An 18,523-nucleotide genomic window follows, 5' to 3' on the forward strand; every position below is an offset into this window, starting at 1 on the left:
CTTTTTTTCGTCTACCTAAAAAATAAAATTGATCATATCATGCAAATGTTTCGTTGCATATCAGACATATAATTTCCGTCTCTCTAGTGTCTGCCTTGTTTATGCTGGCATCTACGCAGGTAAACCTTCTTCCCCGTCACCACTGTGTATCGTAGACTTTCTTCTTGGCTTTTTAATTTTATCCTGAGACCTAAACAAATTATTAGCCGACTAGAGAAGAATAGAGAAGTTCCTGCCTTTCTCCTTTTTCAACATTCTCATGTTCTTTATTACGTATTTCCTCTGTGTAAATATTCTCACTAGCTTCCTTCTTTGCTTGATTCACTGGATCACTCAAAATATCTTCAGTATGCTTTGTTACCTAGAAAGAATTATCACTTCTTCTGTACTTAATACTGCATTGTCAAAATGACGTATCCAGTATCGACATCTTAACAACAGTACGCAGATTTCTACGAATCTTCAGAAAGAATTGAATGTCGTTCCAATGAACTGAACAACCGTTCCGCCGAATGCTCAGTGGCTGGACTATGGAGAAGTAGGGAAGACTTAATTCTGAAAGCTTCGCCATCCCATCGTGCATTCTGCTTGCTGCCTTTCAGATGGCATCCCATCTCGTCTTCCCAACCATCTGCCACTAGAAGCCATCCCAATCTTAATATCCAGCCTTTTCTTACGCGTACCAAGACTTCAAACTACACCTTCTTTCCACGTACTGTGGAGAGCTAGAACTTCTTGCATGGCAACATTCGATCATTATCGCTTTCCAATTTCCTCTACGCATTTGAGTTGTTGTGACATGTGGAGGCATTGTCTTTGTATTATATTGTTTCCATGTGCTCTTGGCGCGGGAAATTGTACATTGCGTAGCGGACCACGACGGCCGTGCCTGATGCCGCCTCGGCCGATCAGTGTCGAAGCTCTGATGAAACACGAAGTGCCGCCGAGCTGCACGAGATCGCTTAGGTTGGACTGGCCGTCTTCTGCGCTGAACGCCGTTCTGCTCACCGTTTTGTGTCGCCCGCCGTGAAGTCCATCTCCTGCTCTATTTGAGCAGAAACCCCCTTTCAATTGTAATATATTTTATGGCGGCCACGTCTGCTAAAGCCCCTCCACGGTGTGCAGTATTTTCAAATAAACAAACAAACGCTTGATATTACATCATACACCATAAATATCGCATAAAGTATGCATCTACCGCAGCTAACAGACTGCTTGATATTTCAGTATGGTATCTAGCATGCGCATCTGCATACATCTAGAAACTCTGGCCCTCCCTCGTGCACCCGCTCACCGTTTCTTGTCAGCTGCTTTCTAGCCAGCCTTCTTCCCACATGGTCTGTTTATCCTGCTGCTACAATAGACGCAAGTGCCGCTTCTATTACATTAGCAGAGTAGCTACTGCGAACAAGGTCAACAAGCATTGAGCAACAAGGTCTCCAAGTTGCAAAACGCAACTTCACTGCACACGCGACTACGTATTTTCTCCAGACCTTTTTCTCATCCGCTGTGTATTTCCTCTCAGCTGCCGTGCTTGGCACCTTGTATGCGCCGTCCCGACCAGAAACGAAATGTCTTCATGAATTATGCATCCCTGTGGTCGGTGGTGGAACAGGAACTGCGTCCAGACAGCACAAAGAAAACGAGTATTGACGTTTTCGAGGGAAGTTCTACCAGGCAGTGAGGCAAGGGCATGCGTCTCTTCCTCGCCTCTCTCCACCGGCAGTTATTTCGATGCAGTGAGCGTAATACAGAAAGGATAGCTACTTCCGTAATGATGCTTTGCCCATTAAATTCACTCCGGCTTGTAGGTAGGTATGTGCATGAATTTTTAAAACACCACGCAAAACTTCTCTATGGCGAAAGGTGAAGCATGTGGCTAGTCACTAAGTGCCAGTGGCAAAAATTGTAGTAGCCCTATTCCCCGTGGCTGCAACAAATATTAGCTCAACTTCCTTCATTTTATTAATGTATAATTGATGCTTCTGTCAGAACAGCGATTTAGTTGGGCCCTGTCTGCACGCTGATGTGACTGTGTCGAACAATCGAAGAGACCACGGACGAAGCTCGAAAAAGTTTAGCGTAGAACGCGCACACAATATTCATCAGAAGGTTATAAACACCACGGTCTTATATCGCTGTAAATGAGAAAATGCTACAAGAGGGAGTTCGACGAATACGTGGCGAACCGCCCGTTCTTCTCAGCATGCAAGTCCGGGAAGCCACGCATTAATCCACCATGCATGTCGCGTGGAATACTCAAGCGTGTGAGTCGCTGCTCACAGCCTTTTGTATTTATTCTTTTTTGTACGTATATTTAGGACCCTTGCCGGCCACTGAGGTCCTCCTGGTGCCATATGGTTTCTTTATTCGGTAGGTTTGCATTTTACCTGTTGACCATTTTAGCTGGATATTCAAGGTTATGCGAATATGTTGGCGTTATTCGTAAAATGGCTTCATTAAACGTTCATGCCTTCTAAGTAATTAGAGCAGTATGTTGCTGGGGACACTGGACAAGTTTCAGAACATTATACATTAAACGCAGCTATTTCCTCTCAACCTGCCATCACTAAAATTTTTAATGTAATAAATCTAGAGTATTATTGTGAGGAAGTATGGCTATTTACCATAATACAGAAAACCACGACATTGCCGGATCGACGGTCGGCAATGCCTGATAACAGGTCCTACTCTCACAGCATAAGTCTTTGCTAATCGCAAAAGCCCGCTACCATATTATAGGTGACGTGACCTAGCTTCTTTTCAAATACTGTAAATATAGGATTTAACCTACGGATTTGTCAGAATGGCTATCAGGGATGCCCTAGCGAAGGGCTGTGGAATGATGTAGACCACCCAGTTTTACTAGCGCATTTTACGTTTTACCTACATAGAAACGAGGCCCCCGAAGCCGGGATTGCACAGTCTGATGATGAAGATGAGTTTTTCTAGCCCGAGGACATCTTTAGCTTACCACCATGAAAGATCATGTTTACCATATACACAAGTGGGGTTAAAGACCCATTTTCCAAGAATTTCGCCACCGATAGGGTGAGAATTAGACCAGACGAACGCTTGTGCGAACAGCATCATCGGTGGGTACCTGACGGTACTGGGGATCGATCTCTAAATCCTGCAAGCGACGTGCATGTTGTAGTCACTAGACCACCGCTGCGATACGCAGCTTTCGAACCCCGCAGGAGGACCGACGCTACAGAGAAGGTTCTCGATATTTATTAGTGAGTTTAGGGATAACATTTCGTCAGTCTTGAAAATATGTTGTACATGACGCCTATGTATCTATGTATAGTTTTATACTATATATTATTCATTGATGTTTTTTAGTAACCGTCCCTATGAAGTGTTTGCGAAATGATTTGCGAGTCCTCATAAATGCCCCGATGTACCTTATTCCACTTTAAATCGTGTCTGTTAGGCATCTTGCACCGCAATAAAAGCAAACCTACAAGGAAGCTGTGGCAATTGAACGCCGGTTTTGAACTAATTTCTACGAATGACGTTTGTTGTTTTTCCTTTGAGTAATATCTCCGAATCAGCTGTGATCCGTGCAGAAATGTGAGGAATTTACGCTGCTAAAACATCAGAGTTCTCTGTATTGAAAATATTGCACAGTCGTAGCGCACTCTAAATTGCGACACGGGAATCCAAAAACGCAAAATGCAGAAGGCGGATGCCGAGGGCTCAGCCTTAGGGCATGTTTTTTTTGTTTAATATTTAAACATTGACGGGACACGATCATATGCAATAAAGACGACAGCTGAATTATTCGCAACGGGACACCTAGCATCAATTTCGAAAGGTGCTAGTGTCAATGCAGGTAAAGAGAACAAATATGCAGGTTGTAGGGAAATTTTTTCAAGTGCCACAAAATAAGCTTGCGAATGCTTTCGTGTTCGAATGAGCTATTCGATTAGAGCTTAATGACTTCGATATTGTTTCAATAAGGAGAATGTTGTGGAACGCTTCTTTTTTTGTTCAACAAGCCTTTCATCATGTTTAAAAAATCAGCTTAATTATTGTTTGGAGCAAAGTTATCTCTTATCTGAAAGTACCTAAAGCAATTTTTTTTTCGTAAAACGTGAGCGGCCTGCTCTACAAGAGAAGCGAAATAAAAAGAAAGTAGTCACAAGGTGTCACTTTTATTTGTGCTTGTATTGTAACTGACCGCAGAAAAAACTATCAGCCAACTTTTAAATTACCTGTTCATGTCGAATTTTAACTCACTTCCTGTTCTGCCCATCTCTCTTCCTTGCCGCTACGCCGTGCATTATAATTAAATATTTTAAAAATGCTTACAGGACGACCAATTTCCTTGGCCACTGAAGGTACAAGTGCTTGCTCCATTAATTTTTTGGACTGCAAAAACAAAGCACTTTTCAACTTTACAATATGAACAATGCTAAGAGGGAAATTTTATGGTTTCAAAAGAGGAAATAAAAACAGCCGTGTTTATTTATTATATTCTTCCATCGCTAGCTTGAAGACTACCGAAATCTGAATTCAACTATAAGTATGCCCAGGCTGTGGTAGCTTGCTCTCTTCATATCTGCTACGATGTTCTGCTCTGCAATTTTGAGGAGACTATTGAAAAGGAACAAGTAAATCGTTATTCGGGAGTCTCTATCTGACAGCAAGAAAAAAAAATGACAGCGAGTAGATTTTTTTATTTTTGTACTTCTACTAATTATCTGAAGCAGAGTTTTTGTTATTAGGGTAGACAAACGATAATGGTGATATATGTTGAAAAATTTTGCTGAAAAGAATATTTATCCACGTTAATCTTCAGAAACTTTTCTTCAATTCATTCTATTTCCCAATGGTCTGAGTTGATATTTTTACCAAAGGAACATTACCTACTCGCTTCTTAGAAACTTTGCATTATTGTCCCCTGCGGCCGATTTTCCTGTTATATTACCTCCGAAAGTGGCAGTACTCAACCAACGCGTGGAGAGCCTTTCAGCCAGTAGCACGGCGGCTTCGATTTCGCTTTCATTTTGCTTTTTATATTTCCGAGAATAAATAGTTTCAGTCGCAGACAACATAGCCACAAATTAGGCTCACGTAGATAAAAATACGCATGAACTCCTTGCTTTACATACCACTCCTGCCGAAGGCAGAACGGCAAGCCGCCACGCGACCGGCTTAAATGCACTCCACTCGTTCGTTGACTCTTACTTAGTTACTTACCGCAGTTAGGGCTCGTCCTTCAGTGACACGTCTTTATGATGCGGGAAAGCAGACATGCAGTTTTTTATATGGTAAGACAAAGACGCGTCTCAGTCGAGAAGCAACAAACTCTTTATCGCTAATGCCATTCGTAGCGCGCACCATTCTGGTGCAAGTGGCGACTTGCCTGGCCGGTGTAATCCCGCGACAACCCGCGGACGCACATCGTTGCTTGCCTGCCGCTTGTTCTTCGCACACATCCCTGTATGCGTCTGTGGCTGGAGGGAGCAAGATGCCGCTGAGCTAGAAGCGCTGGAGACCAGATGCCAGAGCTTCAAGATGGCGGCACCTCTACCGGCATCGTTCGCAGCGAAAGGTTCCGACAAGCGAGTAACAAGCTGTGATTGATAGGGTGAAAACTGCATGTCCCCTCTATCCAGTACCTTCGCGACCTAAATCAGTTGAGCAGCCATCACGACAGACCACTGTGAACGTGCCTTAGGCATATGCACAACCGCCTGCTAATAAGCATCTTCTGCGTACAAATGGTTACACTAAAATAGGCAGCTAAGTTTCACACAGTGTATTAAAAAATCAAAGCAGCACGGCCAAGAAGTAGTGCGTCAGTCGAGAAGAGAATAGAACTACCTGTATTAGTAAAGATGAAGAGCTTTATGATTCCGTGAGACGAAGTTGCAGTTCAATAAATGTTTCTTCACTTCTTTTGGACCCTGGTGCTGCTATCATTGCTCACCACGCCAAAAATTTGATCCAAGTGATGAAAACGGTTATTCGCTTTCCGATTCATTCAGTAATTGAAGAATTACTTTTTCTTTCGGTGCCTGAACACTTCCACAGTCTTTCTCCTCCACTGTCTTGTATGGCATCATTAATATACGGCATCTCGAAGCAACAAAAACAATAGCCGTACTGTACCGGCTGTATAAGAAAAAAGTGTAAGATTGGCAGTACAGAGGTCCAATTACCTCATATCCCGCCCGGCGCACCCGCGCGCTCCTTATTTATTGTTCAGCCTGACGTTAATATATCGTATGTGATTGCCTAACAGCGCTTGCCTGCCACGTTCAACATAGAAAAAAAAGAAAAAGAAAGCAGTTGAGGATGATCTGAAAGCACGGAAGTTTTCTGCAATCCACAACGACTTGTGATTGATGCCGGACGTGTTTTTCGCTTGAACTCTGGAGCGCGGAAGCCGTTTGCTTCAGATTCATATGGAAGCTGTATATTTATGCAGCTGCTTACATAAACCAGAGCGTTGATTTATTTTTACTTTTTGTGTACTTTGAAGTTCCTTCGAACTTTCTGAATTTCACAAGCAGATCTCGAGCTGCGGTAATTTGGGGGACGCCGTTTCGCCATCGCGCTAGCTGTTGCTCGCGAAAAGGACATGTTTCCTGATCTTGAGCTTTATTCGCACGGAAAGATTCTGCCGTACACCGGCCAGCGATTCGGTAGAAGTCAGATTTATGGAATTCTGCTGGATGCGTTTGAGGTGAGAGAGGGATATTGCTGGTGTGATCCCGCGCGAACATGCAGCGACCATTCTGGCTCACATCCATCATAGATAGCGAAAAGCTTGCTCCGCTGTAGACGTTTTGCAGTGCCGCACAAAGGCTCTACTGGAGCGGTGTAAGTCTAGTTCAGGTTTTGGATGTTACGAGTTACGGTTTTCGAAACGCGCAGAAAAAAATAACTGAAGGCAGAGAATAAACTCCCAGAGTCGTTACATAAATATAACCAATATATTTGCTAATCTCTAAACTGCGTGCGAGGCATCGAACATACAATTTCTGGTCATTCCATATTAGTGATTTTTTTTCACGTCGGCAACTAGTCGCACCTGTCGGCTGCCGCTAATGAACACCTTATCAGATAAATAGCTATGGTAACGGAGTGGCCACCAGAGGTAGGCGGTAATATGGTTAGACAAGGTACCGGTAAGGGCTTTCAGGGGACGAAATATTAAGAAACACCAAAGAATTAGAAAATCCTGTATACTTTGATAAGCGAGCATGCTGTAATGAACGCAGGTATCCTAAAAGCGGAAAGCAGGAACTAGGCATGGACAAGCATCAGACGCATGCTCTAAGAGAAAAGAAGGGTGATGGTATTAGCAATATTAATAAGATAGTTAATGTAACCGAAATGTTCGAAACAAATCTATACAGCGGCTAGTGCACTCAAGACGTTCACAAGAAGGCAGTAGTGCACAGAAATTTCAGATCCTGACAGTAACTAAAAACAAAGTAAAGAACTCCCTAGGAGCAATCATATGAAGAGGCAGCAGGTCTAGATTAAATAGAAGCACAACTGTTCAAGCACTGTGGGGAGAGTGTACTGCGAAAATTAGTCACCCTGCTTTCACAATGGCTTGGGACCTCGAGTACACTGGAATCTTGGAAGAACGCTAACATAATATTAATTCACAAAAAAGGGGGCGTCCAGAGCTTGCAAAATTGTGGACCGATCAGCCTACTGTGCGTTGCCTGCAATGTATTTTAAGGTAATCGGTAATAAAATCAAGACAGCGATGAACTACCGTTCGCAAAAGTACTAGGCATGCCTTAGTAAACATTATTCGACAATATAACATATTAGCAATATCCATCAGATGATAGAGAAATGCGCAGAAGATAACGAACTGCTCTATACAGCCTTGATATACTTCCAACTGTAACGTCAGCAGCCGTACAGGCAGTACGGAACTGAGGTGTTCAGAAAGGCCTATGTAAAAATACTGAAAGATATATGACAGCTGCACAGCCATCGTAGTCCTCCATAAAAAAGCAGTAAAAATCCGGTAAGAAAGGGGGTCAGGCAAGGAGACACGGTGTCTCCAATGCTTTTCACCACCTGTTTACAGCAGGCGTTCAGATTCCTTGACTGGGACAGCTCGGGATAAGAGTTAATGTAGAATGCATTAGAAATCTGCTATTCGCTAAGGACAATGCGTCGTTGAATCACACAAGTGATGAAATAAAAAGCATGATCAATGACTATGAATGACTTAGAGAGCAAAAAGAAAGAGGGGGGTCTAGAAATTAATGTGCAGAAATCTTCGGTAATATTCAGCTGTCTTGGATGGAATCGGCAGGCCATGATCGGTAACGAGGCGCTGGAAGTGGTAAAAGAATAGGTCTGCTTAGGGAAGGTACCGACCTGAGATCCGGAGCGCGACAGCGAAATGTCTGTAAGAATTAGGACGGGGTGCATCGCATTTCTGACGTGCTCTCAAATTACGAATGGCAGTTTATAAACTTTTCTCAAGATAACAGCATACAACAACTGTTTCTTACAGGTCCTCATTTATGGGGCAGAAACGTGCAGGCAAACGAAATGGGTAAAACTGAGGTGAGGACAACGCACCTAGTTTTTGAAAGGAAAAAGATAGGTATAACGTTAAGGCACAGGAAGAGGGCAGAGTGGGTCTGGGAACAAAGAAGGCTTACTGACATTAGAGTTGAAATAAAAAACAAATGGGCTTGGGCAGCTGGGCCATGTAATTGCAAATGCAAGAAAACCGGTGGCCTTCAAGGGTAACGGACATGGTTTCAAGGGAAGGCCAGCATAACAAGAGGCAGCAGAAAGCCTGGTGAGTCGATAATAGAGGATAAGGCAGTGGTGGCAGCAAAGGACGGGGTTTGTTAGAAAGATTTGGGAAACGTCTTTGTCTTGCCGTTAGTGTAGCAAGCTTGATCAAGATGATGATGAACTTAATAGTGAAAAAAAAAAAACATTTGTGGCGCTGAGATGCCTTGAGAGCGACGTCATAGTTATGGCGTACCGTTCCTACACAGAGCAAAATCTCACTTGTTCAATGCTTCCTGCTCATGCAGTCACCAGTTCTCACAGCCATATTATACAAGGGCCTTCTCAAAACATTTGTGATATCCCCGGCTAATTTGAATCTTGAGTTTCATGTGGCTGGTGGTGGCAGCTAGCTGCCACACAACCAAAAACGCTTGTGTAGATTTTCTGCTCTTCAAAAATTTTGTGCTTTTGAAAGAGCTAAATTTCTATTCATGCGGATATGTAAGGCCGCCATCGCCTTTCAAGCCATATTCCACGCATATCTGCCGAGAAGGAGTAATAGGCTGCTTTTCTCGAACGCAGAAATGAATAATAACCATCGAGTAACAGTTGATGATGTGGTGGATAAAGTTGTCCACTAAAATAAAAGAAAACTGCATTAATGAATCAATTGGCACACTTTGCACCAAGCGCGCCATGCAGGGAATGCTCAAGTTGGCAAAAGCTCTAAAGATTCACTACACATGAGTGGGTTGTGTGATTTTATTGATGCCTTTAGCTGAGCAAACAACTTAGGACTTGCGAATCTGGCTCTGAGTGCGTACCTTTATTTTTGCATTTTTGATTGAAGACCACACTACCGGGGTCTCGCGGGAAGGGTAATTTCGCCCGAACAATATTAGGACGCTGACAGGAAATACACAATGAAAATAGTCAGCGGCTCGAAGAACGTTTATAAGGTGGTTTCCGACGAGTTTCATAGAATTCAACAGGTAATTTTTTGTCAATACATCGACCTTCCAGATCAACGTATTTCACCACCAAACGCAGTTCGCGGCGACATCATTAGATGGTGTATAATTGCTTTGACACAAGAATTGACGCTACATATACGGAGGCCAGACAAGTGATCGGTCCAGTTTGTTCACGAAATAACTGTCACAGCCGTAACGCCACGCATGACTGCCACTGCCACTAAACTGGCACTGATCGAACACAAATAGCAGCAGTAGTGAATGAGCGATCGGGGCATATTCCCAGCTGACGAGAAGGGTACTCTGGAGCCCAGTGTAGTTTATAGCTTCAGGTTCGAATTAGGCTCCCCAAGTAGGCTTCCGCCAGAGCCTGGAGTCGAGGGTAATGTGGCCGTGCCCACGAGCCGGCTGCTCCGCAGAGATGTAAAGACTTCGTTGTGCATCGTTTCGCTGCAAAAAGGCGCATTAGCACGGCACGTCGACAACGTGCACCCGGGGTCACCTAGTCTTATGCTCCGACAGCTGCAAAATTCAGGAGGGCACTTTGTTGACCTAAAGTGCGGTGAGGCGAAAGCCTCAAGCGCGGTGTTGCTGCTTGTGTCACTGATGTGTGGTTAAGATGTTAATCTTCGCCTCTAAGAGTGAAACGCGACAGCGTCTTGCAACGCTGCCAGGGAGTCCATAGAACGCCATCGCCCGTTCGGTTGTAAGCCTTGCTCGTCGGTAAATTGATTTTTGAGGAAAGGAAATGTATCTGCCTCGCATATCTCGGTGGACACCTAAACCTCGCTGTAACGGGAAGGAAGATGGGAGTGAGCGAAGACACCATATTCACTAGACGCGCCTTTGTTGATTCCAAACCATCGAGCTGGCATGGCGGAGTGGATAGCATGCTCGTCTCTCTCCTGAGACCGGGGTTCGATTCCCGAGCTCGACCAATTTCCTACTCGGTTTTATTTATTTATCTGGCCTGACTAGAAAGGTTAATTCGGCTAATTGGGTAACTACGCAATTAAGTAAATTCAGTCTCACTTACTTGGGCGCATCACTATACGATCCCTGTAATTGGTTGCATGGTTACTAGCCAAAGTACAATTGGCTCCGTTTGAAATTCGCGCACTTGTGACGTCACGACCGTTTCGACCAATTGAAAAGCGTGACATTTCTGTCGACAACTTCTGCTTACAACGATGAGGCATTAAAGGCTTCCGCCTTAAAAGGGGAACAGCGACCGTACAAAATTGAACGCTTGTGTAACGAGGCTGAGGTGCAAGAATCGCGCACTCCAGGAACACAAAGCGAGCAACGCTACGTTCCGCTTTCCGTTCAAGAGTTGTTTGACACCTAGCTGAAATACAATGGGTACACCTGGTTACATTACGCGTGGGCAATGCAATAACATTATAATCAGCGAGCTTTATGACAGAACGCGACGATGAGTTTATACCGTGATGCGCGTTTTGTTTGCGGCGATGCGGATGCTAGATGGTACATCAAGTTTTCTGACTTCATAAGTGTCTCGGCCAATTAGCGACTTTTTTGAAGCACTGCAACTCCGTTACTTATGATAAGGCTTCTGTATGCAGCAATGCAATCGGGAGGAGGGGATTGGGAGAGAAAAGGGTGATGGGTGAGGTGGCACGTCATGTGACCAGAAGCAGTGATAACTCTCTCGACAAAGCAGAGAATTTTATGACAAACCACAACGTCAGTTTTTTCTTCGTAATAATGGTTCTAATGCTGTTGAGGTAACAAATTAATCGGAAGCTGAAATGCCACTTATGCTCACAGAAAGATATAACAAATGAGATGGACCAATATTTTACAGGCCGACCTTCTCTCCCAGAGTTTGCGACGTACCAAAACAGATCAAGCTTTCCTTCTTCTTCCCTTTCTTGTTGAAGTGATCAAGTGTAAAATAAACCAGATATGCGAAACAAAGAAGGTATAAACCTGGAAAAAGGAGAGAAAGAAAAGGAAGTCGATTCTCATGACACGGAACTTTTCCATCTTTGTAAGGTTTATTTTAATGAAAAAACGATGAATGCAAACTATAGCCTGTGTTTCTTCCTTGCGTAGGGATATTCAGGTGACAAATGATCGAGGTTCTGAAGGCTTATGTTGATAAATGAACGCTTGGAGGCAATCTCTTGTGCGTATTATAGAATTCTTTCTACGTCAGTTACTACTTCCACAGACTCGTTCTTGTTTACATTTTGAGCTCGGAGATCATCTTTTTACTTCGATTGGTTCTCATTTAGCGCGAAGTTCTAGTGAAAAGCATTAAAAAGTGTGCAAAATAAACAACTTAGTTCTTGTACCATTAGCTCCTGGAAAAAAATGGATACGTGCTCTCAAAGTGCGAAAATTCAAAAACAGCACATCCATTTCTGTATATCACCTTTTCTTTTTCCCCGAACGGCCACTACAGTAAAAGAGAGAAAAAGCAGTTGGGCAAGGAAATATAAATTTATGACGCAGATGTGCTCGAAAGTGCCTCGTCTCGTCAGTCTGAAAGTATACCTTGTTTTCAAAACAGTACGATCAAAGAAGCTTCTCGGCTAGTATTCAGGTCACTTCATCAAGGCACTTCTTCGCTAAAGAAATGAAACGTGGACCGGTGACACTTGAAGCATTTAATGGCATGGCGTGTTCGTTTTTGCAGGTTGAGAAAGAGGACATCATTTCTTTTTTCGTTCCTTTCAATTTGCAAATTGTGCTCAGCCGACTGAAATGTACGAGTTTCATCCAGCGAGCTTGGGGAAAGAGAGCTGAGCCGGATAGGGATGCAGCCTCCACAATCTGGAAAAACTATTGCAACTTTTGATGATAGAAGTCAGGTTCAGGAGGTCAGGATCGCTTTAGTTTGCAGTAGTATCAAACACTATTTCCTAATTTTTATTGGTTTACAACAAACAAGGACTATTTAACAATTAGAAACATCTACACTATTCTTGATGGTTCCATTGTCGCACATGGCGAGTTTTGTAGATAGTGCCAACAAGACTGAAGATGAGGGATTTTTGTGATTTCAAAATATCTCTTGGAATGTGCTCTCAAAAGAACGACGCCAGTGGCCCTATTGTGCACGTTAAAATATGTGTTCCATAGGCAGGTGAAAATGGCTGGTGGACACGCAAATTCAGATAAAGATTTTGAAAACATTTGGAGGCTCCCGCCATTGTCATTATGTATCTAGGGATTGCTTCGAAGCGATGCGGCATAATCGTATAGTAAATGGTTTTCATCATTATTTTTTAAATATCTTATATCGTGTTCGAAGAAGCACTGCAAACTATTTCAAAAACTCCGGTATCAATTATTCTGTGAAATATTTGCAAGGATACGATATATTAAAGTGCCAACCAATATTGTAATTTATACAATTCACTCCTGGAAGTGTTCTATATGCCACGCTTTATTTTTTAGGTCATTAAATAGCTTCTGTCTTTGTGGCAGCAATAAAAACCTAAATGAATGATTAAATACTTATTTATTTACGCAGATACGGACCCACACACTTGTTAATTTGCAGAAATTTATTTAAACAAATGCAAACAGCTGGAAACCGGGTTGGGATGTGTGGGAGAACTTTAGGAAGAAATAAAAAACATACAATTATTTTAGACAATTTTAAAGGTGTGTATATTGAGAAACAATCAAGCGACAAAAATACGAAATAACTGGTGCAGTAAAATGAATCAGAAAAGAAATCTCGTATAGCACAACGTCATGAAAACTCAACACAGTTAGGAAGGTAATTTTCACGCTTAGTGCAATCACCGCAGAAAGCTATATGTAACAAAGCCCAGCGATGAAAGAATGCAATGAGCTTTTGAGTGCGCACAAATGAAGGAGATTATCACAATATTGAATTAAATCTTCCGTACCGATTATAGAGGTTTATATTGTGCGAAGATACTATAGCCGGAACATTAGATGCCCTACGGGGCCTAAATACGCCCTCGGTCATGAAATAGGCCCTATGTGTGTAGGGAAGGGACGTCATCTGTCCGGAGCATTCGCATTCGTTGGAGGCAAGGGACCTCACTATACCAGTTCATTTACATTGGTTGGAGGAAAGGAAAGCCACTAGACCAGAATTGACATCACTTGCGGTAAAGACATCGTCAGCTGGTAATGCGGCCACTTTGCAAACAAGTTGGAATGTAAATATTTTCGTACTTACCTCATATATTTGAAACTGACAGAAATATTTCTCGTTTGTCAGTGTCAGACTCTGAAAATACCTTACGAACAAGTGCACGGTAAGGAAGACCAGCTCTCCAGCTAACCTTGCCTTAGCAGCCATGAAGACATGCTTTTTCAGCCTGCGCTTTCTAATTTGTGATGGCGACTACGCCTTGCCATAAGCGCAAAACGTAGACGTGGGAGAAATAAACATGATGTGTACATTTGAGCGCGTAAACAGCATGTTGCTTTGAGCGAATGTCTTTTCTGTAGGACTTTCAGAGGTCGATTTCGTAACTTAATCTTAGTTGTGCGGAAACGCGAGTCGGTGTAAGTGATCCGTAGGCAATTATGCCGAGAGAAGGCTTCCTTGTGTACTGTTACGAAAAAGGCGATTAGGGAAAGCTAGCAAGATGGGTTTCTCCAGTTACGAAAGAGACGTCTACACGATGCCTCCTACTAGAATGCACCCGAACCTTCCTATAGATATATGACACTCTTCCTGAGTCAAACTTCGTTTCCGCATTTTGTGCATTCGTGTTTGCAGGCGCGTGAGTGACTGCGCCCCTGTGTTTCACTAAAGTTATGTGAAACGTGCTCGCTACTGCAATTTCCGATCAATTTAAAGCATAGCTTATATAAATAGGGCCCTCGAGCCTGTATTCGTTTTTTACTTGGGACAGGATCCAGAAATGTTTCCCTCGGTGCTCCACGCTATAAAGCCACTGCAAATTCGACATCAATGCCGACAGGCAGCCAGACTGACGGAAACTGTACAGTGAATTGCCCGGGTATTTTTATTCATTTTATTATGCGTACTGTGGACGTTTGTGAGGTTAGTCTGAGTTAGCAGGTCTCATCTTCATACTTTCTAGCTGAAATTGCTGCTCCACGCAGGCATGTAGACACCTAATGTGAAGAATTCTGCGTGAATTGAGGGGGGGAAATGAAGAGAAGACACTTTAAAAATTCACCGGCGCTTCTCTTGTGGGCCTTTTTTTTTGCGTCCCTGGTCGATTTTTCGCTATACCTTTTTCACATCATGCGGCACCAACTAACCCGACGTCATGCTCTTCAAATATACATACGCGTTTGTGCGTCTATATGTTTTACTTGGCATAAAGCGTTGATTTGGAACTAGTAAAGGTCTCGCCATACACTCCTCGCTTTTAGTTTTATCCCCTAGCCTTCTTCAGATAAACTGCATAAGAGAGCCTAAAGTATACAATGCGCCCATTAATTTACGGCTCAGAAATTCGCTATTAGCAGACATTTCCAGCTGTAAACGCGTGTTTAAGTGCAGGACGTTATTAGGAGCGGAATTCAGAATGATTCTTCTTTTCGGCAATGTCAGTTATACTGAGCATGCGCTTGCTGAGAAGCGTAAGTCGAAACTAACGTGCATCTCCATTCAAGGTATGTACCAAAACCATCGCTGTTGCGAGCTTTTCTTTTTGACACATCGTCTTGTGTACTGTCGGCCGCGCGCATTAAAAACTCGGCTCCAAGGAAAGCGACACGTGAGCTTCGCTTTCATTTAGTGAGCATCAATATCCGCATTCGCCTCAGACGATCGATAACAGATGGCGCCAGCAGTGCTGCAGCCGGCCGATTTACTGCTAGAGCTTCGGGTGAAGGTCTAGAAAGTTGTGTGGTTATTAGGCTGGATTTGTGACGCGCGAAACTCTATGTGCGAAGGCAGTTGTACGCCATTTGAGGCGAAGATCATGAGGTTTTCAATGCGACAAAAATTCTGGAGATCTGCGGGCTGGTGAAGTCTTCCGGTGCAGAAATGCAGTGTACTTGTATGATGGGCTGAACGGTCGACGGACTAAAATGCATAATAAATGTGTTGGTTTTAACCATCTTTCGTTTCGCCATTTGGGATATTTTTTGCTCTCTAATGAAAGCAGTTGATGTGGTAGCTAATAGAGGAAATGTATAGCGTAACGTTGGAAATAAAAATATTGCGTCAGTTACCTGGTCGATACAAGATCCTGATCTTGCGTGCGCCACATGAGGCCTGTCAGCCCTATAAGCTAAGAACGTTCGTGACGCTGCAGTCGATGAGTGAATGTCCCCTACCACCTGTCACAGCCCTACATTTTGGTGCTAACACATTTTATAAAGCTCACGGGAAGAACTCCCGCTGCGATAATTTAGCCAGGCGCGCCATTACGTGTCCTCATGATCCGATATGTGGCCTCGGGACATGAAACCTCCAGTTACCCTTTTTGCTGTGATCGAAGACACTCTCCTGCGTCAATTGCAGGTCAGGATGAAAATGGCTTCATAAATACCCATAGAGCTGCCATCTGTTGAGAATGTACGTGGCTTCAGTCAAGTTCGTATTTCCCCGACAGGCGGGAGAAGGAATTGCGGCGAAGAACACAAAAACCGTTCGCTTTTCGCCTACTTACGGTGCGTATGGTTTCTGTTTCTGTTACAGTAAATATAGGCTTTTCTGTTTCTGTTACAGTAAATATAGGCTTTTCAAAATGAGAGTAACGGCACAATTCTCTTCTTTTGAGCACATCGGGCACATGTAATAACGCCTAAATGGTTGCCACTTCTGTTATCAACAAGAGCCAGGGCCATGACTCAGATCTGCCGCCACACTAAAATAGACAAACCGTTTTCGGCACGTGACAATTGGGAACTTGAAAACAAAGATCCACGATTTATTGAACGGCGTCCAAAGAGGTACATTATTCTGTTTAGTCACCCGGCTAGCAACATCTATGACCTGACCAAGATTGAGGTGCGGCTTGTGCTGGAAGTATGCAATTGAGGGTCCTACGTCCTACGCTAAGAAATGCCACTGACAGCGATTATTTTCGGATGTCTTCGTTCTGACGCACAAAAAGCGCGATTTCAAGAAATGACACGGGATAAAGAATTCCACAACACTTGAATCGTTGAGTAAGAGTCGGATACAATAGCATACCTCCACTGCCTACTCCTGCTAAAGCACGGGCTGCTGTTATTGCGGCTACAACTCAAAAACGAAGCGGCTTTGTACCATCAAAAGACCCCTTGCAGCCAATAGATTAGCTGCAGCGGAATGACGTCACTGCGCACGCGGGAATATTTTTTGCGACAGAAACTTGCCAAAGCACTCAACCAGCTGCCGCGATGTCGTGAATTGTTGAAAGCCAATTCGTTAGGCGCACTAGTGAAAGGTGCAGACGCTTGAGTTTTAATTGATCTAGCGTATTTTCTGGGAACATTGGCCATAAGATCTTATTTTTTAGCATTTCGATACCTAAGCAGCAACCGGAAAAAAAGGAAACACTAGGCGACTGCAAGAAATACCAATTTGCTATGGCACAGGAAGATGCCGATTCATTATGACAAACGCAGTAACTGCAGTAATCCTTTTCTCTAATATGAATTCATGTATACTGACTTCGTGTAGCCGAAGCGTATAATGTTGATTTTGGGCTTCTGTTCGTCCGCTCCTTGAAGCCACAGGTGTCCTGAATATCGGGGGACATATACGAAAAGATAGCTTGGCTGTTTTATTCTTTTTTGCACAATCTTTTTCTTGGTGCACCCATGCAGTTCACGTAGGCAGTCGATACATATGGCAGGATTTTGGTGCAGTTAAACGCTCATGCGTTAAACTTAGCAGTAATGGGTGCGGAAGGCAGGCGGAGTTCGGGGTATACAGAGTCCAATGCAAACACTTCTCCGCTTGTAACTAATTAAAAGCCGTCCCTTCGAGCGCACGTGTGCTTCGGGGCAAACATGAAAAAAATGAACTGAGCTGATGTAATATAAATTACAGAAAACACAGAGAACCCCAAGTATGCATTTGTCATTGCTGCTCTGATGGCTCGAGCGGTTTACGGTCCTTCTGAACTTGTTAGGTACGCGCCGAGTTCCGTGTATGGCTTTGACATCCCGTGGGACGTGAAGTGTGTTTTGGGCCTGCGGTCGGGCTTGCTTTCCGGCGCGATGAATATTGAAAGCAGTGTGTGGTACAGCCGAGCGTGCATAGATTGCGAGCGAAAGGTCATGCTGACTCTTGCCGACAGGTAACCAGTGATAAAGTTAGGCTGCCAATACTAGATGTAGTGTGAATGTGTCTTCTCTTAGTTATGGGAAATGAACTTTAACAATTAACCCCGAGAAGAAAATATTCAGCAGGAGAACTGCTTCAGTTGCCTTAGTTTGCGTTACAACCTTGTATTGATGGAACGGTCCGTTAGTTGAGAAATCTAAGGAATGTTGCTCTAAAAGAGGGTTGAATGCCATGAAAAGTTTTCAGAATTCATTTTCTGTGCTGGGCTTGCAAAACCTGTTGGAAGCCGTCTAATAGAAACATTTCGCTAAGTATACCTGGAGTGCAGCTTCGAATTGCTTATTTTTTACACTTTCGAGCTTTGCGAGGTCACAACTTATTCAATGTGGAATTAAATACGGCTACGTGTTTCATTTGATACTAAATAAGTGAGAAGAAACCTAAACTCCTAGTATTTTTGCAAACTTATGGGCATTGGAAAGAGAGAAAGAAACACAAGACGGGGAGTACAATTGTGATCTAAACACCGAATAAAGAGTGCCATGAACAAAAAAAAAAGAACATTGACCTCAGCATTTCAAAGATGTGTGCG

Source organism: Amblyomma mixtum, chromosome 8 (genome assembly GCF_055824585.1).
Source record: "Amblyomma mixtum isolate Tamu chromosome 8, ASM5582458v1, whole genome shotgun sequence".
NCBI classification, from domain to species: Eukaryota; Metazoa; Arthropoda; class Arachnida; order Ixodida; family Ixodidae; genus Amblyomma; species Amblyomma mixtum.